At 42.0% G+C, this 27,387-nt stretch overlaps 1 long non-coding RNA gene across 2 annotated transcripts in view; it reads left to right on the forward strand.

The window, feature by feature from the left end:
• The window catches only part of LOC116235996 (uncharacterized), a 67,189-nt gene that overhangs the window by 12,964 nt on the left and 26,838 nt on the right, over positions 1 to 27,387 (forward strand). For both annotated transcript variants that reach the window (XR_016468048.1, XR_016468047.1), the window contains exon 4: positions 26,668 to 26,795. This is a non-coding gene — a long non-coding RNA (uncharacterized LOC116235996). The remainder of the gene's footprint in view (positions 1 to 26,667; positions 26,796 to 27,387) is intronic.

The raw sequence follows: 27,387 nt of genomic DNA on the forward strand, positions 1-27,387 counted from the left end.
TACAGAGTATTTATCTGACTGGTACAAATGTGTTCTTATTGTCACTGCCCTATGCAATCTAAAGTGACTTATCTTACTACTTCTGGGGGAAACGTTTATTGTTACAGCTGTGAATTAATCATCACCTTGAACGTGCAGTGAGCTGTGTAACCCACAGTGGGCTCAACAGTGGAAATGTAGGTACATCAACAGGCAGGAGTGCCCCAAAGGGGTGAAGTGTTCCCCCAAAGGGGGAAATGTTCAATAGGATGAATATGAAAAGCTTACTAGGAGCTTCTGGAAGTGGAAACCAGAGCACTCCTTTCTTTGGTGAGGACACTGCTTAGAATCAAGTACCCTGTTGCATGGTGCCCAGATTTTGTCTGGTAGATGTTAGACCTGGACATATTCTGATGCTGGATTTGATATTCAAGCTTGAAACCATAACAAAATGTCTAATTCAAAGGGATGAGAGACTTCCTATTAGGGTGGAGTGCTTACTTTTCTCTGTGAATTCTTTTTATAGGGCTCTCTTTCCTTCAAATCTCTGTGCAATCATTTAAAGAAACCAAAATGTTGTCAGCCTTGTCAATGGTAAGTCCTGGAAGCATTTTTCAAACAACTTCTGATTCATCTGGCTGGTTCTCTTTCAGCTATCTAATTGAGATATGCAAACAGTTTATTTTTAAAGCTTCATGTTCTTTGCTTAAGGCTGCTCCTACACATACTAACAGCTCACATTTTGTGATGAAGAGGCTTAATTGGCACCAGAGGAGTTATATATATTGTGTTTTCTGTCTGTCCAAACATAATACTTTCTGTTGAACTTTCCCTTAAACTGCTTTTGGCTTTGCTATGTAAGGACCTCAGACTATGTAACTAACTTAAGGATTGACTTAGCTATATTCCTGTTGACACCAAAACTTGTACATTCAGTCCTACAGCAGGCAAAGCCTTAATTGGAAGGAGCCTTGCCCATATGAGGCTCCTTTTATGCCTTTCCATGGCAGGCAAAGATGATTCTTTCACAGAGCATCTATGTACTGGATTGGGCATCAGGTGCTAGCACAGCTGCCCGGAGAACTGTGGGAGACTTGTCCCTCCAGGTATTTAAGGCCAAGTTGGATGGGGCCCTGTGCTGCCTGATTCAGTGGCTGGCAATCCTGCCCCACAGCAGGGTGCTGGAACCAGATGGTTTTTGAGGTCCCTTCCATTACCAAAGCCCCCAGAATGAACTCAAAGACTGGCTGTAGTCTGCAGAGCCTGTTCTTGTGCTGCCTGTTCTTTGCCTCCCTGTCTCAAATTCTTCCCTGACCAGATCACTTCCAGGATGCATTAAGAGGGGATGAGGTATAGCTGCTTACCAGGCTGACCATACCCAGCTGTTGCAACTGCTTTGAGGGAGTGTAACATGGGGAGTGGTATGTCTGGAGGGATCTTATCTTTAGATTAACCCAACTTCAACTTTAATTTCTTTACATTCCTCCAGTAAATGTATGCTTCAGTATTCTGGATAGGCTGTTCTGTGTGCTAGTGTCCCCTTATTCTTGATAGGTGGCATTGATGCTGGGCTCACCTAAACATAGTTCAGAACTACTAGAGGTGGTATGAACTAGTGAGGCTTGGTTTCAAAGTCACCTGGATGTGACAAGACCCAAAGAGAATGTGATTATTTTGTAAGCTTAAAGAGATGCCAGCCATTCAGAGCCTGCCACTTCCCATAAGCATGTACAGTTCAAATCCACATAGTTCTATTGTGTGCTTGAGCCCATTGAGCTCTCAGAATCTCTGGGTCAGATTCTCAGAGTTGTCCATTGAGTGTTAGCCATGTGGATGCAGCCAGTATGTGGCACAATGCACAAATATTTAAACACACCTGAGTGCTAAGCCTGGGACAGCACAGAGGCACCTGCTTGTCTCAGCAGGGCTCTGGGAAGGCAGATTTTAAAATACCAGCAAACTGGTCTCATGCAGCTCAATGCTAAGTACATACAACTAGCTTGCAGCTCCAGGCTTTGATGTCAGCACACAGTGGTGATGCTGTGGTGTTCAAAGAGCCAGGTGGAGGTGGGCAGCCATTGATACCCAATGTTATATGAAAACAGGAAGGGCTATCCTGACTCTCAGCAGAATCACTTAGCATATGGCTGGTCCTGCTAGAGCCTTGCTGACCTTCCAAAGTGTTGCAGTAAATAACATCTGCATCCCCCATCTTGTTTTAAGATCATAATCTTGTGCTTTTTTGTTCCTAGAGCTGCAGGGGAGCTTGACTCTTACCTCTGGGCAATATTCAGGCTATGATTAACATACAGATGGTGGAGGGGAAGAAAACTGGAGGGAGGCTTAAGCAGTGCTGAGTTCTTGCTCTGACCCTTGACTTGCCCCATCTGATAAGAGCCAGCTTCCCCCTCCCACAGAAAACTCAAACAGCAGCTAGTTATACAGTAATGGAGATTAAGGAGAAGGAATTTGAAGAGCTCAGTGCCCTGAGAAGCTTCTTGTTTAATTCCTGTTTTCTGCCTTGCTATGAGTCCACTGAAGTCACTCCAAACCAATGAAGGTGTGCTGCCAGCTCACAAGTCTTCGACTTCCCAATTGTGCTGAAAAAAGTAAAGTTGACCATATTTTCTTAATTCTTCACCATTAATGAGTGTGTTTGGAATACTTGAGATCAGGGCTGTTCATTGGCTTTGAGACAGCTGACTGCACCAGTCTGTTGTGAGGTGCTCAGAAGACCCGGAGGCTGCATGAAATGCATTTGACAGGCCATAAATCAGACTCACCTTTGTGAGATAAGATTGAGGTTTTTTTTCCTCCAGCTGTAAGGTAATACCTCATCTTTAGTAAAAACTTGCCCCTTCCACTTTATTCAGTATCACTTCTGTAGCCTCCAGGCTATGAAATATTGCAGTGATCCCTTCTAGCTCTCTGAGCTTCACTGCATGATGCCTTATCTTCAAGAGGTGCTGGGGTCCTCAAACCAGTGATGTCAGCTCCAGGCCTGGTCATGTTTTAACTTTGTCTTATACATGCTGCCTTTGCCCATTCCTTGAACTCTTACTCAAAGGTGATGGCTTTATTTCTTTTCTTCCAGTGGAATAAAGCTGCCAGATTTTATCTTGTATTTATTTCAGCAGTATATAAGAAAAATTTTTAATTCAGACTCACTTCTACAAGTAAACTAGTGACTAATTTAAAATAAATGAATAATCTCACCGAGTTGGGAATATTCCTATGAACAACAATTCCCAGGAGTTTCTTGGGATTTGAATCTGCTCCACATGTGAAGCTCTTTAGGAAGAAAGTTTCTGTAGAAATCACAATTCTGAATGCTTGTTTGTGTTCACACAATTACATTCCTTCAAAGTTAAAGGTATGTCTTCAGTTTGTAGCTCAGTAAATGATTTGTTAGAAGTAGTTTCAGATATTCTGCTCTGGTTTTGTACAGTTGCCTATAGTTAAAAAGCACTATTTTTTTTTCCCCTTGTTGCTAAGAGAGAAACATACAAACAGCAAAGCAAACTAAATGCCATCAGGCAAACCATTAAGCAGAAAGCAGCACTGCATGTCAAACTAAATAGAAGCCTGTCTCAATTCTTCCTCTGTGCTATGCTTAGATATTTCACAAAGAAATTGTAGGTAAGGTTTTTTTTTTTGGACAGGTGAGAAATTAAAGCAATGCACTTTAAGGCAATGATAAATGGGGTGTGTATAGTTGTGCTTAACATGTGCCTCAAAATAGAGTGAGCAGCTTAAAATCAGCTCTCATTCATGAGACTATCCTACTTTTTCCACTTGATCTTAGCTACTCTCCCCGTGCTAAGTGTTGTATCAACAGTGCAGTTCTTATGAATGTCATAAGTAAACATAAGCAGAAGTTGTTTTTATCTGGAATGCACAATGCAGTCATCCACCCCAGTGCCTGTAGTTACACTTCAGACTGCAGTTTTGCAAGAGGCAGCCCTGAAGGCTCAGGGAATGCCTTGTTACCTTCAAGCTGACTTTTATCTGGGATGTGTGCACTACAGTGTTAGACCTTAGTGGGCAGTAGTGAGTTCTTCTCGTTTGGGAAGTTCTGGTGTTTTGAAATTCTTTTTTAATTAAAGACTTACAAATAGCCTTGGAAACTGGAGCTCTCAAGAGCATTGCATAAAAGGGAAAATGTTACTTTAGTAAAAGTGAACTCAGATGAAAGGCCAAGTATGCATGTGTGGATGTCAGCATGTCTTGCAAACAGGGTGTCGTGCATTGGGTTGGGATGAGTTTGTAAGCAGAGCATGATGCTGCACAATGCCCAAATATCCTCAGGAGGAAGAAGGGATCTCCCTCTGGAGACAGAACCTCTGTGTTGAAGTCTTACTAATAGGATGCTTGGAAAAGGAAAGACAGTTTCTTCTTGAGTGTTTCTGACACCAAAATATATGCAATACTTCAGTGTATGTTCACGTAACAATTTATCAAGGTGTGCTGAATGCAGAAGTGTGAAGTGTTTATGACCACCAAAGACTGGAGGGTGCAGTGGGATTCTCCTTCAGCCCAACTATCCTCTGTGCCTCCAGACTTGCTGTTGGCTGTGGCCAGATGGTGGATTCTGTTAGATGTGGCACAATCTCCTCCTCAACACATCCAAACAGCAACAAATATGAATTACCTCAGAAGCTTATTGAATATGTATAGATATGTGATTGACAATTTAGGAATGCTAATATACAGGAGTTGTGGAACAGCTGTAAATCAAACATAATGAAATGAAGAGGGAGGCCCATTTATATTTAATGTCTTCAGCTCAGAGTGATCCTCACTGGGGAGAGGATCATTGCACAGTGACCCTAAATGGGATGATATGATGGACAACATATGAAGTTTCGTCTAAATATAGCAAATACACACATGCAGAATAATATATAACCACAGTATTCTTTCCCTGTGTATCCCATAATGGACACATGTATTTCTGACAATGCACATTGCAAACTAGGAATTTTCTTTCACTGGGATTTTGTTTAGGCCTTCAGAACTATTTTACATTGATTAAAACGAAGAATTTGAGTTTCTTAGATATGCTCAAGAAATGGTTCATCTCAAACTCCAGCTGGATATGGTGAATTTCCTGCAGGAAAAGAACACTTCACCCCCTTTTGAAGTACTATTTCCAAAATAACCCCCTGAATCTTCTGTTGTATAAACACAACATACCCTAAGGAACAGCAAGAATAACTGTACGGTTATCAACCCTTCTTGTTACCTCTGCTTTGGGGCAATAATTTAATATAGAGGAAAAGGTGGGTATCTGGGTTTGTGTGACTGGAAGAGCATCTGATTTCTACAGATGAGAATTCATGCTTTGCACAGAAGTTCTTTTGCTTTGGGTGACCATCAGTGTTGCTTTAATCCTTTAATTCCTTCTGTCCTGCTTGACAAGCCTTTGAGTCACCCTTCCCTAAGACCTGGCATTGTAGCAGCCTATCCCCTGAATGCTGCTCTCCTCTGTTATATATTGGTATTTGTTCTCAAATTGGTCATTAAATACTGAGTTCAGAGTCTTTCTATGGCTCTGAATGTTTCAAGGAATAATCTATGCTTTCATTAAGTAGTCTAGAGGGTCCATTCTTTGGAAGGCAAATTTATTTAAGGAGACAAGTAGGAAAACCTGAGTTGCCTTGCTTTTTTACAACTTGCTTTTTTTTTGTAATGTGCTTCTTTAAGATTTTAATTTATATTCAGCTGTGGTCAAGTAATCCCTTGTCCCTATGTATAAACAGTGAATTTTCAGGAGGAGTGGTGTTGGGAGATGGTAAATCCAAGTTTAATCTCTTCTGGTCACTTCTCCTTGCTCTCTTCCAGCCAGTGCATCTCTTGTTCTTTCATTTGCTCTAGAAACTCCTTGTCCTATTTCAAAGTTTCTTGCTTTTTCTTCTCCAATCTCCAAATATTCTTCCTCTTTAACCTAGGTGTAAAGTACACTGTTTTTCATCAGATCCTTAATGACTAAAGAATCTCAGCTCTAAAATCCTGTATAATTAACATACTTGGTATGTGCTATTATTTTAGAGCTTTGACTATTACTCAATATACATGGAGGAAATGAGCTGTAACTATAACATCTTACTCAGAATATTTGGGAGTTCCCACCAAGAACTCCCTGCAAGTGGTCTAAGTTGAGTAAAAGCTGTACTTGAAGCTTGTACTTTCCCTTGTAGATTCCAAAGCTAATAATTAGCATGAGGATGCTCCCACGCTTATGTGGGGACAGTAGGTAAAATTGATTGTACTGCATATGTATCTGTCTTCACTGTTTTTTGAATACTCTCAAACTGTTGTTTCAATTTCAAAGATCAGTTCTGTGCTGTGATCACTGGTATGGGTGAGTCCAAAACTAGTGTCCACCTAAATAATAAATAATGACACTGGAACAAGTTACCTGGAGAAGCTGTGGGTGCTCCATCCCTGGAGATGTTCAAGGCCAGGTTGGATGGGGCCCTAGAAAGCATCATCTGGTAGTTTGCAAACCCTGCCCATGACAAGGGGGCTGGAGCTGGGTGATCTTTACAGTCCCCTCCAATCATTCTATGAAATAATCAGGGAAGGATTTAGGATTAGGCTGCATGAAGGATGGTGCAGAACCCCTGGTTACATGGTGGGTTACTTCCATGGGCTAGATGCAGTAACACAGCTCTGTTGTGCTAGCCTTCTGCACTCATTTGTTTTGTGTTTTCACAGCAGACAGGCCTTTCTTGTAGCACTTCTGGTAGATGAATTGTGCTCTTGCCATATTCCAAGCATGTAGCCTTTATTTATAGCAGCTCTGTAATGATAAATCCCTGTTTGATGCTCAGCTCTTAATTAAGAAGGAAAATAGCATGTTCTTTCAGTAAGTGCTGTCAGAGTTGCTGCCTAGATATACTACTTCCAAAGAAAACTCTGGCAGCAGGTGGGCTAAATAGCTGTGTATGGCTCTTCCATCCCTCCAGTTTTCTGCTGCCTGGACTGTGAAAAAGGAGCTGTGCTGCTCAGTGTGCTGCAGGGCAGTGTTCTGTGCAGCATGGTTCTACAGCAAGCTGCATCAGATCTTGATGAAAAAAAGGTGAGCGTGGCAGAGACTGCTGTACCATTCAGACAGCTGGGCGATGGGAGTTTCTGAATGCACTGGCAAATGACTTTTTTCTGACTGTGGTGGATTAAGCTGTCTGCCACAGCTTCAGAATGTTTGGATTCCCAGGGTGCCATCCAGCTGTTACATCCCTCTTGCAGGGCAGTGTCTCTCCTCACCATGTCCTTTTTCATCAGGATATCAATGGTCCGTGTGCAAGAGCAGCATAAACTTTCCAGATCCCCACAGTTTTGAGAAGCACTATTGTGGTAGTGCACTTGTATACTATGAGTACATTTGGAATCTGTAGGGTATTATCTCTCAGCTGTCTTCTAATTGGTCTGAGAGGATGAGAGCTCACAGGTGATTTAGGATGCTGTCATTTCTCTCTAACCTATTGGCTTGCAAAACCTTTTAATGAGGATTATTAAGAAAAACCTGCATGATATCTTGAGGTGTGATCAAGCTTTGCATGTGAGAAACAAAGCAATCGATGGGAAGTTAGGAATAAGTCATTTGATGATACAGTGCTGGAGCCTCAAATCTGAAACCACTTCAGTTTTGTTGTGGCAGACTTCCAGATTGGCATCAGCTTAACTGAGTTTGATTTCAGCGGCTGGGAGGTCAGAGTTTAGCTTGATGGTTTTTAAGTGTGGTCAAATGCCACTGTCAAATGGCATACCCAATGAAATGCAGTATCAGTTTAAAGATAAGCCTCTATTTCAGCCTCCATTACTTTTCAGTCCTTAAGCTGAATTTCTCATCTGGGGAGCAAGCAGAAGAGCTGCTGAAATGTTGCTTAGCTAGGCTTGGAAATGAGGTCTTGTATGGGAGGTTTTGGTGTCTTTGGATTGCAGAGCAGAAGATGAGATTAGATGCATTGCAAAGGCAGGTATTGTAGGCTGAGAGACTTGATATCTGGGCTGATGTGAAGCAAAAGCAGCTTTGGGAAGTGATGTCTCAGCATGAATTCAACTTTGTAGTGCTGGAAATTCACTGCTCCCTGGAAGAAGAAAACTTGGTTTGTACACCAGAATGAGGACAAACATATTTAGCAGTAAATCTTAATGCTTGGTTTATCTTCCCTCATCTCAAATATGGAGAACTATTTTTGTTCACAGTTCCAGCAGAATAGGTTGCCCTTCTTAAAACCCAAGTATCTCTTGAAAAATGCTACTAAACTTCAAAAGTAGAAGTTATTTAATTCATTTTATAGTGACATTCTACTTCCAGTTACATCTTTGTCTAGAGCCTCTCCCTTTTGAAAGACAGCACAGATTTGAGGAACGAGGTGTCATAATCCGTGGGTCTTTCCTGAATCCTTGAGGCTACAGGGCTGTGGATGGCTACAGCCTGAATCCATTCTACACTTGAACTGAGATCTCAGGATATATCAGCCCTCACGTATAATCTTTGCTGGAACACTTCTTGGTTATCACTTGGCAAGTTGGCTTTTAGATGCTATGAATGTTTGTCCCTCCTGGGGACTAGAATGAGACTTGAATAGTTCAGAGGTGGGGGGATTTTTACCTGAATACCATGCAGTTTAATTGCAGAAGTGTTGTTAACACAACATTGTAGTCAAGGTATGAGCCAGGCAATGGAAATAATTGTCAGTACTGGGAATGTCCTGCTCTGTCTGGAAATGACACCACTCTGCTGGAGCCAATTCAGCTCATGCCATTTCATTTCCTACCAGGGACCAGCAGGACTGATGTGCTCAGTTGTTGCACTTTGACTAAGAGGGCATTGTGTGCTAATTGGCAGCGCTAATTTTAAAGCATTTTGTTTCTTGCAATTAACTGGTCATGCCAATCTGGTGGTTTTAGCAATTTCTTAGTGGAACATCACTGTTAAAAATCCTTTTATCTGGTGCTTAAACTGAATGAAACAATGATAACTTTGTTCTCATTAAAAAATATTAGCTTTGAGGAAAACAAACTTTCCCACTTAAGAGCACCTCCCATCCTTTTCTGTTTCTTTCTCTCTTTCCCAGTTGCTCTAAAGTTCAGAGGTTTCTGAGATTGAAGTGCTGATGATTTGGGAAAGATCACTCTATATATATGAGAACTAGGTGGCTGAATGTTGTTTTCTGACCAGATAACCCTTTCTAATTAGTTGTTAATCAGAATGTTTCTCTTGTTCCCCTCTGGGAGAGACTTCTGAGCAGTCATGCTCTAGGAATGTATGGCTGCAGTATCTTCTGGGCTCTGGCTGCAGTGGAGTGGGGCCAGCTAAGATGCTTTGGCCCCTTATTTCTCAGAAATGCTTTCTTGAGCAGATTCTCATTGTTTCCCAGAAGGAGGCAACTCCACTTGATGTATTGAAGAACTTGCCTTGATTAATACAAGAACCACATGGCAAAGTACATATGTGATTGAAGGCTACCTCTCATGCCTAATTGCCTTGGTGGGTTTTATAGGGCATGAACCAGCAAATAGCATTCCTAACTTCACCCAGCTACAAGAAACCTGTTGGCCACTGCCTGAGCCTGAATGTGCCTCTTTACCCCCCACTGACTTTTAAGTACATAAAACAAGGTATTTCACAGCAACAAATTGAGAGGTCAGAGGGCTTCCTGCTTAGGTATTGAGAGGGCACACAAAGAAGCAAGCAGGTGCTCATTGTGCAGTCGTTTACTTCAGCTTAGCTGTTATAGATTTGCAAATCTATTACAAGGTTCATATCATGTAAGGAGGCAGGGTCAACTGTAGAGTTCACAGGCTTGTCTTTGTCTGATACTTAATACATTAATGCAAGTGATTTCAGGGTATGGAGGTGGTGTGTTGGAAAAACATCCTTTTTTTTTTAATGGTCAATGTAAGACCTCTTTAAAGGTGAGAGGGGCTTTCTTGGTGGTGTGGGAGCTGCTTGCAACGCAGAGAAGCCTTGTCATGTTTGTAGCTTTAATATATGTGTGATATAAACATTTCTGGGTCTCTATTGTAAATGTCACTTGTAATTTACGAAGCTGGGAGCATTTAGCCATGTCTGAAGAGCCAACCTGTGAAGCTGAGCCCTTGCTACTGGACTTGAAGCAATGTTCCTTTTTGGTGGAACTTCTGTAGCTTCTTCCAGGGAGCTTTTTAGTGGTGTCCCTCTTAAACTGAATTGCACTGAAGCAAAGCATCCTTGGTGTGATGAAGGTAGAAAGCAAGCTTGCATCCTTAATCCAACATGAGCGGGACATGATGCCAATGAACACAACAGACATCTGACTTTCCAGGGTTCCTCTTTCAGAGAGGCTTTTAGAAACCATGAGCAAGATCCTGGTATGAACACTATTGAGTGCTGCCAGACTGGATCCCTCCTTTCCTGCTGCTTTCCCTTGCCTGCTGTGGCAGGCAGACCTAAGGACAGCATACCGACTGCAGAGCTAGAGGAAAATTCTCCAAATGCATAAGAAACCACCCAGAATTCCTGCCCAGTGAGCTATTCTGAAGCAAGGTCTACACAAAGCATAAGCTCCTGCACCTGTGCTAGTTGAACAGGAATATACCTGCCCCACCAGATGTTTGTCTCCAGGACACTGTTATCATTACTGTGAAAGGCCAGCTAATAGAGCTTCCATGAAACACTCTGAATAAACATTTTTTTTTTCCTCCTCCATCTATTTCTGTAAAAGTGGTCTTTAAAAATATCATTAGTATGTTTGAAAAAAAAAAAAACATCTACTGAGTAGTTATTTACTGAGACTTTAAATACACAGCCTGAAGAATGGACTCCTGTGAAAGCACTGCTGTGGCCCAGGCAGAAAGGTTGGTGTGTCAGCCCAGAGGCTCCAGCCATTTCCTCCCTGTGCTGCAGACAGGGATGTGGATGCTGGGGGAGATTCTGCTGTCACTCCCTGTCTGATTGCTGCTGCAGGGCAGCCAGCTGCTTGGACCTTCCCCTTTTCCATGCTGGGCATGGTGGTGGGGAATGGGGTTCTGAAAGGCAGGTGCTATGGTGAAACCTGCTGAAGGTGTTGAGGTGGGCTAGTTATCAATTCCACATCCATTTGGTAGCACATAAGCATGGAGTCATTTTAGACTAATAAAAGAGCAACTGTTAGTTAACATAGTGTTCAATGACTTCCGTGGGACAAAGGGAAGATCTATGAAGGTATATAAAACCAGCTGTTGAGAGGCTAGTGATGAAAGATTACTGTATAAGTCTTTGATAAATCCTTGACCGCTTTCACATCTTGCTGAGCTCTTTATAAATTAAGGAGCTGTAAAACAACTGTGAATCCTGATGACCAGCAATATTTCAGATGTGCTGAATAGCCAGAGGTCAGTAAATGGAAACGGTTGTGGTTTCTTTTGCTTGTAGGCATTTTGGATGTTATTTCTGCTTATTGCCTGCATCTGCTATAATGCACTGATGGTGCTGTAAAGTATGGTTGTGAGCAGCTGCGAGGCCTGCTTATTTGAGAGTTGATCAGTTTTTTCCTGTTTCTCTTTGCATAAGAATTCATGCAGCTGCACACATGGAAATATATGGGTATTTCTGTATTGCTGGTGGGGAAGAGGATATGCTGTAAGCTTTCTAGCTCTAATCTTTGTAGCATCTCACCATGTCTCTGTGTACAGCCAGTTTTCTTCATGGAGGGCTTATTCTTTCCCCTACCTTGTTTCTAGGGATTTTTTTGAGCTGTGGGCCATGCTTAGAGTTTATTTTTAGCTGTGATATGCCTAACATTCACTGACCTTTAGATTAGACACAGAACTCCAAAGCAACTGTGTTCTTTGGGAAAAGGTTCTGAAGTGCTGATGAGCAAAGTGAACTAACTTTTCTCTAAGTATTCATACAACAAGACCAAAACTGCAGATGTATTAAGAATCAACTAGTCTAAGTCATGGAGAGCCTTTAAAAGTTGCATGTATTTTTCAGAAAAATAGCCCTGAAACAAAAAAAAAAAAGTGTTGCTTTATGGACCTGGAGTAGCTCTTGGAGAAGAGGAGGCTCAGGGGAGACCTCAGAGTGGCCTTCCAGTACTTGAAGGGAGCTTACAAGGAGGAGAGTTGACTTTTTTTACACAGTCTGATCATGATAAGACTAGGAGCTCAATGATCCTTAAAGTCCTTTCCAACCCCAGCCATTCTAAAGCTCTTAACTTGGTCCTTTTGTTCCACAATTTCTAAACACATTAGGTGCCTACAGGTGCCTGACTTCATCAGCAGCTGCTCAGCCAATAACTTCCAGCAATTATTCTTTTCTATCAAAGATAAACTTGCGGTGCTGATAACTTGATATTTCAGTTCTGTAGTTGATTTGGTTATCTAATATTGACTTTTTTTTTACTGCTTTTTTCCTATTAATCATGAACTTTTTTCATTATCCAGCAAGTTTCCATTCCTTTTTTTTCTGTGCAACGTAATCTTAGCAAGCCTAGCAGTGTATTTTGGCTGTTTTCTCTCCATTAGCAAGGAGGTGTTACAGCAGTGCTATTAACACTTGTACAGTGCCAGAGCAGTGCAAGGTCACCAGAACCTATCAGTGAGCCTTGCTCTGCATGTTAAGTGTAGACAAAAACATCAGCCGTGACTGTGCTGTTGAAAAGATGATGGAGAGATCTTGTCAGCTGTAATCACTTTCATGGTGCGTTTTTGGGGAAAGCTGAAATAGTTGGTAGATGTCTCAATATATCAATATAATGCACGTGTTGAAACTGGAGACCTTCTTGAGGTTTCATATGTATCATTTCTTTCTGCATGCTTCTAGGGAGGGTCATTGGGCAGATCCCTCTTATGCTACCTATACTATGTAAAGAGCTGTGAGTCTAACCCAGCAGCCAGCTTTTCACCTTTAAACTCAAGAAGTTTGAACCCAAACTCTTTGTATAAATACTGCCTTGCTTTAGCACAAGCCTCAGTCCGTTTAGATGTGTAACCTTAGCGGACTGAACTGGAAACCTAGTTCCAGTTTTACTCATCCAACTCTGGAGCTAGATTTGTGTGGGTCTGAACTGCCTATTTTTAACGCTTGCTTTGAAATGTGTGGTTTAAGTGATGGAAATTGTGCCTCTGTGCAATGTACCTTTCATTTCCCTTGCTTCCCAGTCTAGTCTCTGATTAAAATATTGATTGTGCTTATATTTAGAAAGTCAAGATGTAGTTGACTTTGTGTACTTGCCTCCCCAGCTCACCTTCAGACCACAGCAATGGTCCAGCACTGGCCCTATTGCCCTAATCTACATGTGGATACCTCAGTGCCCTTAGTAAGATACCACTTCATCCATGCTGTCATGTAGGCATCACTCCAGGTCCACTTTCTCAGTATTTCAGTGTATATTACTGCTTCCACATGTATATTTCTGCTCCATAAAGCTTGGTGCACTCAGTGAAGCCAATGTGTCCCATTCCCCACATGGGCCCTTTTAATTCTCTTTAGTTACCTTGAAAACTTCTCTTGCATCACTGTGGCTGTTTGTCCTTGAACACACAGGATACCACAGATCAGATGTTGGAAGCAGCAGAGGTGTCAATCTCATCTATTTGATATAGTAAGCATGAGACCAGGCAGCCCTTACTGTAGTGTTATCTAGGGACATGGCATAAAAAGCCACTGGAATAAAATGAAACCATAAATGAACTGTTTTTTATCAAGCCTCTTGCTCTGAGTGGTGAGGAATAAGCTGCTCCTTGCATTGACCACATTTTTTTTTTTGAAGAGGATCTCCCTAAAGAAAGCTACATGATGTATATACGCATGGGGGAAGAAGATGCAGAAACAGTAGCAACAATTCTTAAAGTGCCACAACTGGAGCATCTGGCTCAATGGTTACAATGCCATTTGTCTGGGAAGACATCAGAAGTATAGTGGGCAGTCTGTAGGGTAACGTATGCTGTAGGTTTGTTAGCTTTTGTGGGAGCCACTGACTAATGAAGATGTCAGCTGAATGTTGGTGCTGGCTTTCACACCTGTGGTGTGACATCCTTTACATCTAACAGGTATTCTCCTTGCCAAAGCTGGTGTATAAGCATACATTTTGAGCTGTCGGTTATCACTACAGACAAAACTAAACTGGGCTGGATGCTATATTTAAAGCAGAAACGATAATAGTACTTGCTATAGTTATAGGCTTCCCACAGTGCTAAGGAAACATGAGAAATCCAAGCCAGCTATTTTTCCAGATTTTGTGCCAGGGTTCAGTCTGCATAGGTGGCAGTATTGGAAACACTCCAGAGAAAGCTTTTTATCTGACCATTCATTTCTGCTAGCTATTCTCATCTTGAATCCCACTCAAGTAGAGCCAAAAACTGCCATGGCTAAAAAAAAAAACCCAACACCTTTGCTATACAAAACAATTCACTGGCTTCAAACCTACCGCAGACTGAGACACGTAAGCATCAGATAAAGACAGAGATGAGCTTTATCACTCTTTCCTCTGTTTATCAGAGCCAAAATCCTTTCCAGAGAGCAAACTGAACTCCTCCAAAGGAGCTAAAAGGAGAATGTGGAATACTGTGAAGAAAAGCAACCAGCCAAACTGGTAGTTGGCAAGTGCAATATTATCCCACCGTGTGCTGAAGCCCACTAGGTAGATAGGTGGGCAAATATGAATTTGCTTGTGGGTTTTTCATGCTTGTCAGACAGCTTGGATGTGAGAGAGGGAAGGGAGCTGCAATTCATCACCTCTGCCCTTGGTTACTGTTCTACACCTCAGCTGAGTGACTGGCACTGCTGCGTGTTATGTACAATTAATAATCAACTTGGTAATGAATTCTCAGACAAAGGCTTCGTTGTACTGAAAGTCTGGGGAACTGGGATGCTGCCCAAATATCTGCAGATACTGAGTAGTCTGATTCCACAAATAATAGGGGAAAAGTGTTGGAAATAATAGGGGAAAAGTGTTGGAACTCGTAGGGTCATATGATCATTTAGGTTGGAAAAGACCCTTGAAAGATCATCATCTTACATAAGAGTTCCTGTATGATGTAGTGTAAACATATAGATATGTTTCTGTGAAGAGAATTGCAATGGTTTCACTTTCTGAGCATTTCTACCAAATGGCCACCCACTCTGAGACAGTCTCTTTCTGGGAACCAAAGCTGTTGGAAGCTGCTGAGCCTTTTGATCTGAGGAGGTGTTTTAGCAGTCCTGGAAGCATTGCCTATTTCTTTCAGACCAATGTTTTCTGTCTGTAGCTGGAGAGAGCCAACAAAGATGGCCACAAATGGGGTGACTTAGGTGAAATTTGGAAACGGTGTCCAGCAGATTAAAATCTCACGTGCCATGTGCCATGAGACTACTAAAGTTACTTAAAAAATACTGAGTTTTTGCTTGAGTGTTTTCAAGCTGAGGCTCCCTTTGCCCTTAGAGGATGTTTTGCTGAGTTTTGAAGTATTAGAGCACACTGCTTCCAAGAGAAGAGCAGTTAATGACTTTGGGTGATCTAGCTAATCTCATATATGAAATCCTATGTGTAGAAACAGCTCCTGCAGACCGAAGCGTGGCACAGGGTTCCTGACTGCAGCGCTAAACTTAGTCCAAGGAATTCAGTAACTACTTAAAATTCTCATTTTCCGTACAAAGAGCAATTCATGCCTTACACTCATTTAGCTCCTTGTTTTTGCTCGGTCTGTTTTGGTTGCATCTTAATGGCTGTCACGCTGAGAGCCCTAACGACTTAAAATCTGAATTAGTGAGGAAGAGCACAGCCACGCTGCATGACCTTCCTCTGACGTGGCTACCTCTGACAACAGTAATTTTCCTTTGCCTTGTCCATTTAGAATATGGCTTTTAGGTTATAATGCATGCACTGCATATATATACCAATTAGTGTTCAACATGAGCAGACTTGTAAAACTGAAAAGACCTTGATAATGCACTGCTGTCAGCTGAAAACCCCTTCCTTCAGTAGCCTGGGGCCTCTGGCCACCAGTGATTCAAAGCAGAGCCCAACTTGCCATTTTAGCCAAGTCTCATCAATTTACTGATCTCACAAAACTCATTAGTGACTTCTACTACTACCCAGCTCTCCCCAGCACTGATAGGTGGGAGTTAAAGATCACTGCTTGTTGTTTTTAAGTATCATTCGTGGCTATCTTAGATTTGTAATTGCACAAAGTGTTTAAATGCATGGGCTTATTCATGTGATGGCCCTATGGACTTCAATAGGATTACTTTTGCACAAGGGATGTGTTTAGACAGGCCATCAGATTGGAGTTTAACTATTTATAAAGGTTTTCTCTGTTCTCTGGCCCAGCAGAAATGGGAGCTGTGCAAAGCTGGAAGGCGTTGCCAGTTGAAAGTGACAAGACCTCTCATAAGGGGTCTTATAAGCCTGAAGTTAGAAAATTAAGCTGAATAATAGGAGTATCAGCAATAAGGTAGGACTTGCCAGTAAGAAGTGGGATGCTGGCTAAAACAAATACCCTCACAAACCTGTGCAGCTGGATTGATTGGAGAGCTTGATTACTCATCCTTTCCTGTCTAGACAGACCCAGTTTTTAGATTTTATTAAAGTTAATATTTATTGTGCTTGATGGCTGTCTTGGTACTGGGGTGAAGTTTCAGGAATTCCTGTCAATAGGACTGGAAATGGAGTTTGGGAAGATATTATTAGTAAAACAGCCAAACCTGCTGCTGTAACTTAGTGAAAGAAATGGGCTCTTCTCCCTGTGGGTGCAAGAAGGTAACCCCCTCCTTTTCTGTGGCCTCTTAGGTATGTAATTACATGCTAAGCTGAAGCAGCAGTGTTCAATTACAGTGAATGCATTCAGTGTATTGTATGTGAGCTGCGGAAGAGCTAACCTGAAGCTGAGTGTCTGCAGTTGGTTTGTAGGATGTTGGTCCCTCCTGTTTCAGGAGTACAGCTGATGGAAGCTGCCTACCTTCTCCATCCCTGTGCCTTGCAGGGAACTCAGGCAGTCTTACCTTAAGAGACTGAGGATGAGCTGGAGATGAAGCAGTCTGTATGGCTGAACCAAGCATGCTTTGTGGTGCTTAGTCTCATGGATGAAAACTGTGAGGGCAGCTAGGGAAGCCAACGTGTTCAAAAGCACTGAGTTAAGAGGAATATGCTCAACACTTAGCTGAAAAAGATTTGTTTGCTCACTTTTCAAATCAGATGTTTTTTTGGGGGGAGGCTGATCCCCTTGGGGAAAATTTAGCTGTCTTACTTACAGACAACAAGCATTGCATCACTTGAGGTCCTGACAAATCAGAATTGAAAGCAAGATTGTTCAGATGTAACAGATGAATAGAGAAAGGAAAGTACATTAATTAGTACCTGGAAGATTTCTATAACTTAGGTGCTGTGCAGCTTTTTAGAGCTGTGAAGGCCAGCAGTGACCTGGTACCCAGGCTTTCCAATGTCAGATAATGGGGAAGTTGTCTACTTATATGCAGCATAGCCAGGAAAGCCGAAGGATTTCTTTTTCCCCTTCTATCTGTTGTTCTGGTTACAGCAGGATTTGTTATTTGCGGGGGTTTAGGAGTGAGGATGAAGAACCACAGAGCTGGCTGTGTGCTCAGCAGTCTTTAAAGGCATCCATTTGGTGTTGGTTCAGTCACTTCTACGTGGGCTGCCAGAACTGAAGGCACTGACATCAAACTGGTCCAGTTTATTCTGATAGGGAAAAGGATATGGGAAATAGGTACTGACTGGGAGTGGAAGATGGTCACTGACATGCTATCAGAACTTTTCTATTGTTGGCATAAGGGAGCCCACTTCTGTAGGGTGCTTGTTTTCCTCTCTTTGATGGAATCTAGTCAAAATGGTAATGATTTTTCCTTTAAAATTCACATTGTGGAGTCTTTTTTTAATAAACTGTTCTTGTTCTGAATTTTTAACTTGCTGTAGTGTTTATTTATCAGTTGAGCAAATGTAAAGAGTCAAAACAGACTGAAAATACTCAAGCATTGTGCTTAGACTTTAGTGCTGAATAGGAAGGAGTGATGGGTTTTGGCATTCACCAAATGAATGCTTAGGAAAATAACTGGCAATAAGAAACAGTAACAAATGGGCTTAATAACAGAACGGATTTCAGAAGTTTCAAAACAGGAGCAAGAATGGTTTGTTTACTTAGAACACCATGTTTTATTTTGACTATCTGTGCTAGATTAAGTTATTGCTTTATGTTGCTTCCTATTGTTAAATAATTACTGCATTCTGAACATATTGGTGATTTCTTTCTTGGTAGCTGAGCTGATATGGAAGTCTAAGACTTGAGTGTACTTCCTACTTGAAAAGTTTTGCTGCAAATGGGCAAGGTCAAGAGAGAATTGGAGGAGAATAAGAGAAATTGGGTCCATTTTACAGCATGGAAACTCCAGGCAAATCTAAGATCCACACTTGTAGAGCCTGCCTCAAACGTGAAAAGACAAAGGTGTGCAAAATACCTGCGGAGATCAGTGCCCAAAGGGCATGCCTACAGCAGAGCTGAGAGCTAAGCAAGGACCTCAGCCCAGTACTTAACTAGCTGCTCTGTCTAGGTAGACCATAGTACTTAGGTCTGGTATGAAGATTGCTGAGACATCATTATGTGAGAAACCCTGCAGAGCACTAGAGATGATGTTGAGCTGTACCAGCGTGAGCTGACTTCATTAAGGGTCTGGTTCTGATCTGTCTTTACCACCTACAAATGTTAATACCTCCCTGCTGCCAAGCTCGGATACGTTAGTTTCTAGCCCATTGGATCCTGAAAGTGATTTTGGAGAGATGCTTTAGAAGGTGTTTTAACTCTCCTTTCATCTTTTATGAACAGTGTTACGTTAAGTGCTCTTTGGCTGCTGTTTCAGGGAGCTGGCACAGCGGAGTGGTATGGAGTTCTCTGTAATAGAGCTAGGCTCATCAGCATTTCAGATTCTGAAAATGTGCACAGCTGGATCCCAGCCAAAGAACAGGCCTTCTCATCTGTGGCTGTCTGCTGCCCTAAAAATAAAGTTCAAATCAACTTTAGAAGGAAAAAAAAAAGTCAGCGTATATATAAACATATATATTATACATATATAAACATACATTACAGCCAAGCTGATGTTTGCTCATTGCCTGCTTAAAGGGTTGAAGTAGTGCTCTGTCCTTTGGATGGTGTCTGACTGCTCTGACTATTTTCACATCTAGGTCTTGAGATGATAAATTAGGCTTCCTCTCTTAAATCCTGAGCTTGGAGAGGAACCATCACTTTAGAGTACCATACTGCCTTGGTTGATATGGGCGTTTTCCCTCTGTGACCTTTTATTTCATCACGCATGCAAGTCTTGCATCTAATGAGTGAGAATGTTTTGAAAGCCATTTTCTTAGGCAAAATAGATCATGGAATCATTAAGGTTGGAGAAGACCTCTAAGATCATTTAGTCCAACTATTCACCTACCACTGATATTGCCCTTTAACCATGTCCCTAAAAGTCCTGCCCAAGGTAGGTGATCATGTGCAAATAAAGTCAGCTGGGGGAAGAAAAAGTTAAATTACATCGAGGAATTACTTGGATAAGGAAAGAAAGAAAATGAGCCTGTGGCAATGTGTAGGTCCTCAGTACATCCTTCACTTCAGGACTGCATACAAAACTGGAGAGTAAAATAATATAGAGAGACAAAATAGGCACATGTTCTGAAATGCCTTTTGTGCAGGAGGTAGAAGTGTTACTACTTTAATTGTGGGAGAGATGAACAAGAAGAAACTCTTTAGCTGCATGACCTGCAATGAGAAGGTCAGTAAGAAAGGCTTGTTTGCTTATGGTTCCAACAGTAGAGACATCAAATTATTAGTTAAATTCCTCTCAATGAGTGAGAGGAGATATCTTGTCATAACACATGAGTCAAGTGTGGAAGTCATTGCCAGACAACTACTGAAATCCAAAGAAGGTGTTAGAAATTGCTGGAAAGAAGGTTTCTTGGGAGTTGCTAAAAACAAAGGCTCAGGAATTCTGAGCCAAAAAAACTTAGAGAATAGTGGGAGGTGGTGCTAAATGCCTGTCCTCATGTGCTTGCTTATGTAGCTGGCTCTTGGGGAGAGGTTGCTGGGCTTGGATGGTCTTGTGTTCTGACCTATGATTAAGCCAGTCCTCCAAGACAGGCAAAACTTTCCCTTTCAATAGGCTAAGGCTGGAATGCCAGCTGCAGTTCTGTGGAGTTAGCCTGGGATGAGAGGATTATGAGCCATTTATATTTTTAGCCTCTGCATCCTGGGCTTTGTTTTTCAGAAGATGAGGGCTAGATTCAAAACATACTTGGACATCTTCTCCTTAATATGCCTAGGAGTGTGTATCTTTATGCATCTTTCCAAAGAAGGAATTACCTGCATCTAAATAGATGTGCATGCCTATTTCTTTCGTGCCCTGTTTTATTGACAGGAGGGAGTACCTTTCTCTGGCTACTTCTCTAGCACAGGCAGAGGCCTCCTTCTTCACTAGGACCTGCACAATCCTGGATTTGTAGGCATGCAAGTTCCTACTTGGGAGCTTTGGAATGGCTGATTCACTGATCTGAGCAAGACATTCAGTGAGGAAAAGCAAATGTGGGATGGAGGGGTTGTGGGAGAAGCTACCATGTCACAGGTGTGGAGAGGATTGAGTTTGGGGGAAGGAGGAGAATGAGAAAACGTAGCAAATTTGGTACAGAAAAACAGTAGGAAGGTCAGTGTCAGTAAATCCCAATCTAGGAGAAGTGATGGCTGCAGGAAGTCAGCAATGTGCTATCAACTCATTAGACTGAAAATTGAATTAAGCACTCATCTGAATGATGACAGCTTACTGAAGTATACCACGCCACTGTAGACCTTTCAAGGGTATCTGTGATGGGAAATATCCTTCTAATGTTTGTTTACCTATACGTGGTGACTCCAAGTGTGTTTACAAGTGATTCCAGTTCCCAATAGGGTGGTGGTGTTGGATGTAACCACTGTTTTCCCATCATAATCTAGTTCAAAGTTGGCCTTGTGGGTTTATGGCTGTCTAGGTCCCTCTTAACTCTGGTACATGGGCTCATTTTTAATTTAACACCCATCATTTAAGGAACTAAAAACAGTCCAAAAAAGTTTTGTTGACCGAAGTCTGAAAATATGAAATGTTCTTTGGGGGGTTTTGGGTGTGGATCATAAAGCACATTTTCGTAATATTTAGTATGTCATCTTCAAGCAATGTTTTTAAACCTCAAAACTCCAGGGAAGTTCTGTAGGCTTTAGCAAACAGATGTTAGCAGTCAGAGAAGAACTATGATTCCTGCCCAAAAATATTCCCTCTTGCCTATCGAGATATCCTGAAGGTGTTGCACATCAGGCTATGTCTTTTATGAAATTGAGGACGTAGTGTTTCTGCAGGTCTGTGAATCAAAGAAAGGTTAAGTGCCTTTTATTAATCATCAAGGTAACATATCATTTGGAGTGTCCTGATTAACAGACTGTGTGTGCAGTAGAGCATGCTTTTGCTATAAGCAGCTTATAGCTTGACTACACGTATTGAGATCCTACATATCTTGAGTTCTATAAATTGCTTCTTGGACTGATGGGAATTAACTGCAAATCCAGACCCCTTATGTTATAAAATGTGGGAAGGATTGACCCTGGAGGTCCTTATGAGGACAAAATGACATCAAGCTTCTCTATTTAAATTTTCACAATAAACGTTCTCCAAACACATCAAAATGACACCATGATCCACTGATCCAATGAGACCAGGAGCTTCTGCTACCTTACAAATAGTTTGACTACGTCAGAGCTCTCGTGCTTTAAGATTTAATGGAGACATCTGATGTCTTGCTTGAGCTCTACTTGTAGCAGAGAAGTCTGTAGATAGCTTTGGCTGTGCAGCAGACCCTCAACCTGGTGTCTTCTGTTCCCTTCTCCATTCTACACATGCTTTCCTGCATTCTGCAATCCAGATTCCAGCCTTAATCTGAACTGATGCATTGTTTTGCTTCTTGCTGTCTGACCAACAGATCAAGGAACAAAACTCCTCTTCTGTCTTTCTATTTGCTTACACACAGAAATCCCATTTAAATGGAGGTGAGAATCCCACTTTTAGTACTTGGGGAGTTATCAGCATTATTAGTTTATGATGGGATTTTTTAATGACAATTTGAAATGAAGAAAAATCACTCTTTGAAGTATCCACTTACTGTAAATAATACATTTAGGATCATATTCTGCCAGTATTCATATGAATAGACATGCCCACTCACATTACAGTAAGGTGAAATAGGCTATTTGTGAGAATAAATGCATCTCTGATTAACACACAGTAATTATCAGCTGTGTATGACCTTCCTGTACATCTTCACACAAACTTCACTGTGTTTACACTGCAGCGTCTCATTTTGCAGAGTGATTCATCTTTGTGTTTATGGAGAGTGGTTATAGGGAGTCCTTATGGAAACACTGTATTAGCCATAACTTCATCGTGTTAGGCATTAATGGAAATGCACTACTGTGCATGGGTCACCTTTTTGGATGGCAGCCTGAACTTTCTTGGGTGTGTAAAATGAACCCCCTTGATCTGAGGGCTGTGATGGAACTCTTGCTTTGTGAAAGGCAGTAATTACACTTCCGAGGATTATGATGTTCTAGTTATATTTAATTGTCACTGGTGTAGAAGGAAACAGTCAGGAAGGTGGTGATGAACCTTCAGCTACAGTGCTGCGGATGGGCCAAATAACTGTTTCTCTGTGATTGATAGTATGGAAAAGAGATGTTCCAAGAACATGAATGGCAGTAGTTTTCTCATGTGCTGAGCTCAAAATCCATGGAGTCCTTGGAAAGACTCCTTTCCAAGCTTCACCAGGCTCACAGGCCCTATGTAAATACATGACATGGACATGCTGCTTTCACTGTGAACCCAGACGTGTGCTGGCAGATTTCCTGCCTTAATAAAGTGAAATCGCCTGCAAATGGTTTAGTCAACCTAATAAAAATGAGAGCTGTGATCTATCAGTTGAGGGGAGTATATCATAATTGTGATTACAGCCTTCTGCTGTCTGAGCCACTTAAAAGTGAATAACATGCTGAAGCGAAATAAAATTTGCAAATTTATTTATTTATGGTGCTTATTTCTTTAGCATCTGGATGTAAAGATAACTTACATGAATGCAAGCCCTAGAAAGGCTGAACATTTCTGAAAGCTTCCAGAAATGGAGAGCGAGGCTGATGAGCTTGGATCCAGAAGTGCAAAATTCCATGCATAGGATCTCCCAAGTCCTGTTAGAAGTAAAGAAAGCTTACATTTGTAGCTGCTTCAGGCCTGATCCAACTTGTGCTGATGTTGATGGAAGGCCCTCTTCTCGAGCCCTGACAGAAGCAGGGTTTATGGAGGAAGCTGTAAATAGGCAGTATAGGACTTTCACCTTGTTTAGCAGAAAACTGATCAGCAGTTCCACTGCTGAAGACATTGCAAACCATCAGAAGTAACAGTGCTGGCAGGCTGCGGTCAGGTGTTGTCATCTGCAGCTCCTCCTGGGTTTTCAAAGGCTAAGCAGTGACTCAAGTGGTTGACTTGGGGATGTAGTCTGCCTTGATACACTAGGAAAAGCAATGTGGATTTTTTTTTCAGAAGGCTGAAGTATGACAGTATCACCACTGGGTCCCTTAAGGCAGGCCAGGTATATATCTTGGTTGGAGAAGAAAAGCAACCTTCTGTCTAGAAGAGGATGCAAATGCAGTTTTAAGTTTGTCTTGCCTCTTCTGTGACAGAAAGGAAGCCTTGTCTGAGCTATTCTGCTTCTCTCTTAAAAGCGATTAACTCAGACTGCTGGGAAGGAGCAATTTAAGGATTGGGCTTTTTCCTTTTACTGTATTTTTCCAGAAGGTGACTTTCATGTAGGTCTCTTCTGACTAACAAAGGGAGAAATCATCTGGAAGGAAGTAAATCTCTGGCTGCTCAGAAGAGAAAAGCAGCCAGTGAGTATGGGTGATCTAATATTAATAAACACCACAACGCATTGAATAATCTCCTAGTTGCTTGTGTTATGCTGTTGGGAAGTTTAACTCTGCTAGGTTTCCAAGAACCACAGGCACATTTACTTCTATGGTGTTTGTTGCTGTTAGACTTGATTGGACTTTCAGTTAAAGGAGTGAAGCACACCCCAGTATGCATCATGATGGCAAGATCAGCCTGTCGTATTTGGACAAAGTGAAAATCTGAATGCAAACTCAGCCTCACATCCCTTCAGCAGCACAAAATTTGGGCTTAGAGCTCCTGCTGGCATTGTAAACTAGGGTAACTGCTGCCCAAAGGACAGTTGAGCTGCTGTCTGGAGTCACGGCTTCTTTCCTGACCTCTTTCAGTTGAGCCTTATCTTCCATCTTGTTCCTTCTGCTTCTCTAATACATCACGTTTGCCTTGGGCCCTGTTGAGTACAGGACTATTTCTCTCCATTCCTCAACTACCATCAGGAGCTGGATGGCAGAGTTAGACCTTAGATCACCAATTTCTAAACAGCCATGCCCCTGAGGTTTTTTAGTGTGGGCTTCCATGATGTCCCTTCTTCATTCTTTTGAACATGTAAGGCAGATCAATTGATAATTATAAATATAACAACAGAAAAGAGAAGCGATTTCCAATATGAATTAAAAAATTGATTTGAATGAAAGATAAGCAATTAAATAATCTCATTCTCACTTTTTGACTTAGGTTTGCGGAAACTGAAAAATATTGGATTTAATTTTGGGGACAACACCATGCTATGAAACAGAAAAGAACTCAGGTGGGAGAGATTTGATTTCAGATCTCCAAGCTAAATATAGGAGATAATAGAGGAAGGTTTGGGGAAGGTCTCCTTGGCTTTGTAAGCAGCACTAGAACATCAGTGAGGGAAAAGAAGCATGTGCTGGGAGTACAAACACAGCCAGGTCTGGGTCTGGGGCCATTCAATACAATACATAGACTCCTGCTGACTGCATGTCACTGTTGGACCAGCTTGCTTCCTCCACCCCCTGAGCTGAGCCTGGAGCGTGGCTCTGCATTGAGTCACTCCCAAATGAAGTTGAACATTAACACATCTGGAACAGCAAGAGCTTGGCCAGTCGCCCGGTCCGATTTGGTGAAATATTCTTGGCAACAGCCAAGCGTTTTTCAACCAGTCCTCTGTTAGGTACAGCTTTGCTTTGCCAAAGCATGCCAGTTGCACTTTATAGACAGTCTATTTTAAGGAGACTTATATGCAGCCCGTTATTTGGGATAATGGCAGTGCCCAGGGAAGAGAAATGATTTTTGCAGTGTGAGGCAGTACAGAGTGCTTTTTCTCATTCTCTCATCTTTCACCTGTCCCATCTAGCCCTGATCCTTTCCCAGGTTCTCACTTACTTGGGCTCCCGCTGGCTCCTGTGCTCTCCTTGGCCAAACGGAGCTCAGAAAGGTGCTGTCACTGCAATTAGGGACTCTGTCTGTGGATGGAGCACTTCTAGCAGCAGGAGAGAGTAATCCCACACGAAGAGAAGGTGAGAAGTGTGTTCTCACCTCATCCCAGCTCTTACATTACAGAAGGCACTGAAGCCAACATTTTCACTCTGATGCATTCTGAAAAGTGCCATGCACTTGCATGCTGATTTGCAAGCCCTTCAGATGAAGCTGTTTTGCTTCTGTCACGTATATTTTAGCGTTGCTGGCTAAAACTGTACATTGAAAATAGTATTTTATCTTTTTGGGCTGAATGCAATGTTTTGTTTGACCCCAGACAGGGAGTGGATGAATCCTGTTTTTTGGTGTACTCAAATTTAATGCATTTTGGATGGATCTGAAACAAAATATCGTGTTTTCATGTTCGGCCAGCAAACCAAAATGTAATTATTTGCACAGCTGTAAGCCTACTTCAAAGGAGGCATGGCTCCTCCTGGAGTCTCAGGTGCATGTAGAGGGCATCAGCTCCTGCCATGAGCTCTGCATCTATGGAAGTGCAGGTCCCCAAGCTTGCTTTCTTGATGACTGCTATAGCATCTCAGCTCACATTTTTCAAAGTGGGAAACTAGGGTTATCCTATATCAGCATACAGATGCATGCATGGATAGATTAACTGAAATATGTGGGTTCAGGAAAAAATCTCAATGTCAGTGTTCATGGGATGAGCATGTATTGTTGAAACACAAGTAGGGCGATGGATGGAAGAAGAATATGTCTATGCTTAAAATTTCCCTCTGCTTGAGTTTAAAGCAAATGCAGTGCGTTGGCACTTTTTCATGGGCAGTAGTTGAGGCTGATTCACGTGGGATGGCTTTGCCCTAGCATCTGTTGATAGATGACCTGGTGATTTTGGTAGCATGAAGCATTGGGAGGCTTAATAAAAGGGGAAGGAAAAGAATGGGGGGAGTCACACCACCGTACATCCCCTATATTTGTCAGTAAATAAACTCCTTTGCTACTCTAGAGTTTGTCTTACTCTAATTATCCCCATTGAAATCACAACACAGCCATACAAGGTGCTGAAGCAAGGCTGAGGTTGCATTGCATATGTACACCTGCACAGGCCATCCCAGCAGAGGGGCAAGTGGAAATCTGTTCACTATTGTCTAGACATCTGTGCTTCTATTTGGTGACGAGTCCTCAGGTGTATCTCAGCACTCTTGGAGATTTGCTAGATGAGCATGAAACAATGAGTTGGGGTTTTGTGTGTGTTTTTGCCACGCTGTGGTAGATGGTGCCTTGAGTTTGTGCATAAGGACCGTTTCACATTTTGCTTCTTTCAGAATAAAACGAGACACGCAAAGGCTGGGAGAAAATAAGGGAAATGAGATGGGAGCTAAAGGCCCAGCTAATCTGGCAAGAAGCCACATGGCTCGCTAACATTGGACAGCTTGGCTTGTTCAGCTCTTAGGTAAGTCTGCAGCCAGGTTTTAGTGGGGATGGGAACTCCTGAAAGCGTAGCAAGGCACCGCACAGCTTGACGGCTCTGTGGGGTCTTGGAACACAGAAGGGGAAGGTTTACCACGTTCTGCTCACTGTTTGTTTTTACTTCAATATTGAGTTCTATATCTGATTTTAGTGGGCCTGTATTCCCAGCTTGTTTTATAAAGTGATTATTAAAAAGTGGCCTCTTAAAGAAAATTTATTAAAAATTGTTTCCTTTGGCAGGGGAACTTTTTCACAAACAAGCTGTGTAATTACTTTAACTAGCAAGAGACCTGCCATTTCCTTTGGTCACTGACACAGCATTGCAGAGTCATTTTTTTTTTATAAATAAAGCATTTGGGAGACTCAGGACTTAACAATAAGTTTAAAAAAAAGTTGACTGGAGACTTCTGGGATGCTCACTTCTCCAGCAGTGCTGTTTGAACAGCTCTGTGGGCTAGGCAGATGTCCATCTGGATGGATGGATGCTTTGCTGGAATGATCCAGGAAGTGTTTGCTGTAAAGTTGTATCTTGATGGGTAAATCCTCAGCTAAGCAATGGTTTGAGATCTGCCCAG

This window comes from Phasianus colchicus, chromosome 7 (genome assembly GCF_987193195.1).
Source record: "Phasianus colchicus chromosome 7, bPhaCol1.hap1.1, whole genome shotgun sequence".
Lineage (NCBI taxonomy): Eukaryota > Metazoa > Chordata > Aves > Galliformes > Phasianidae > Phasianus > Phasianus colchicus.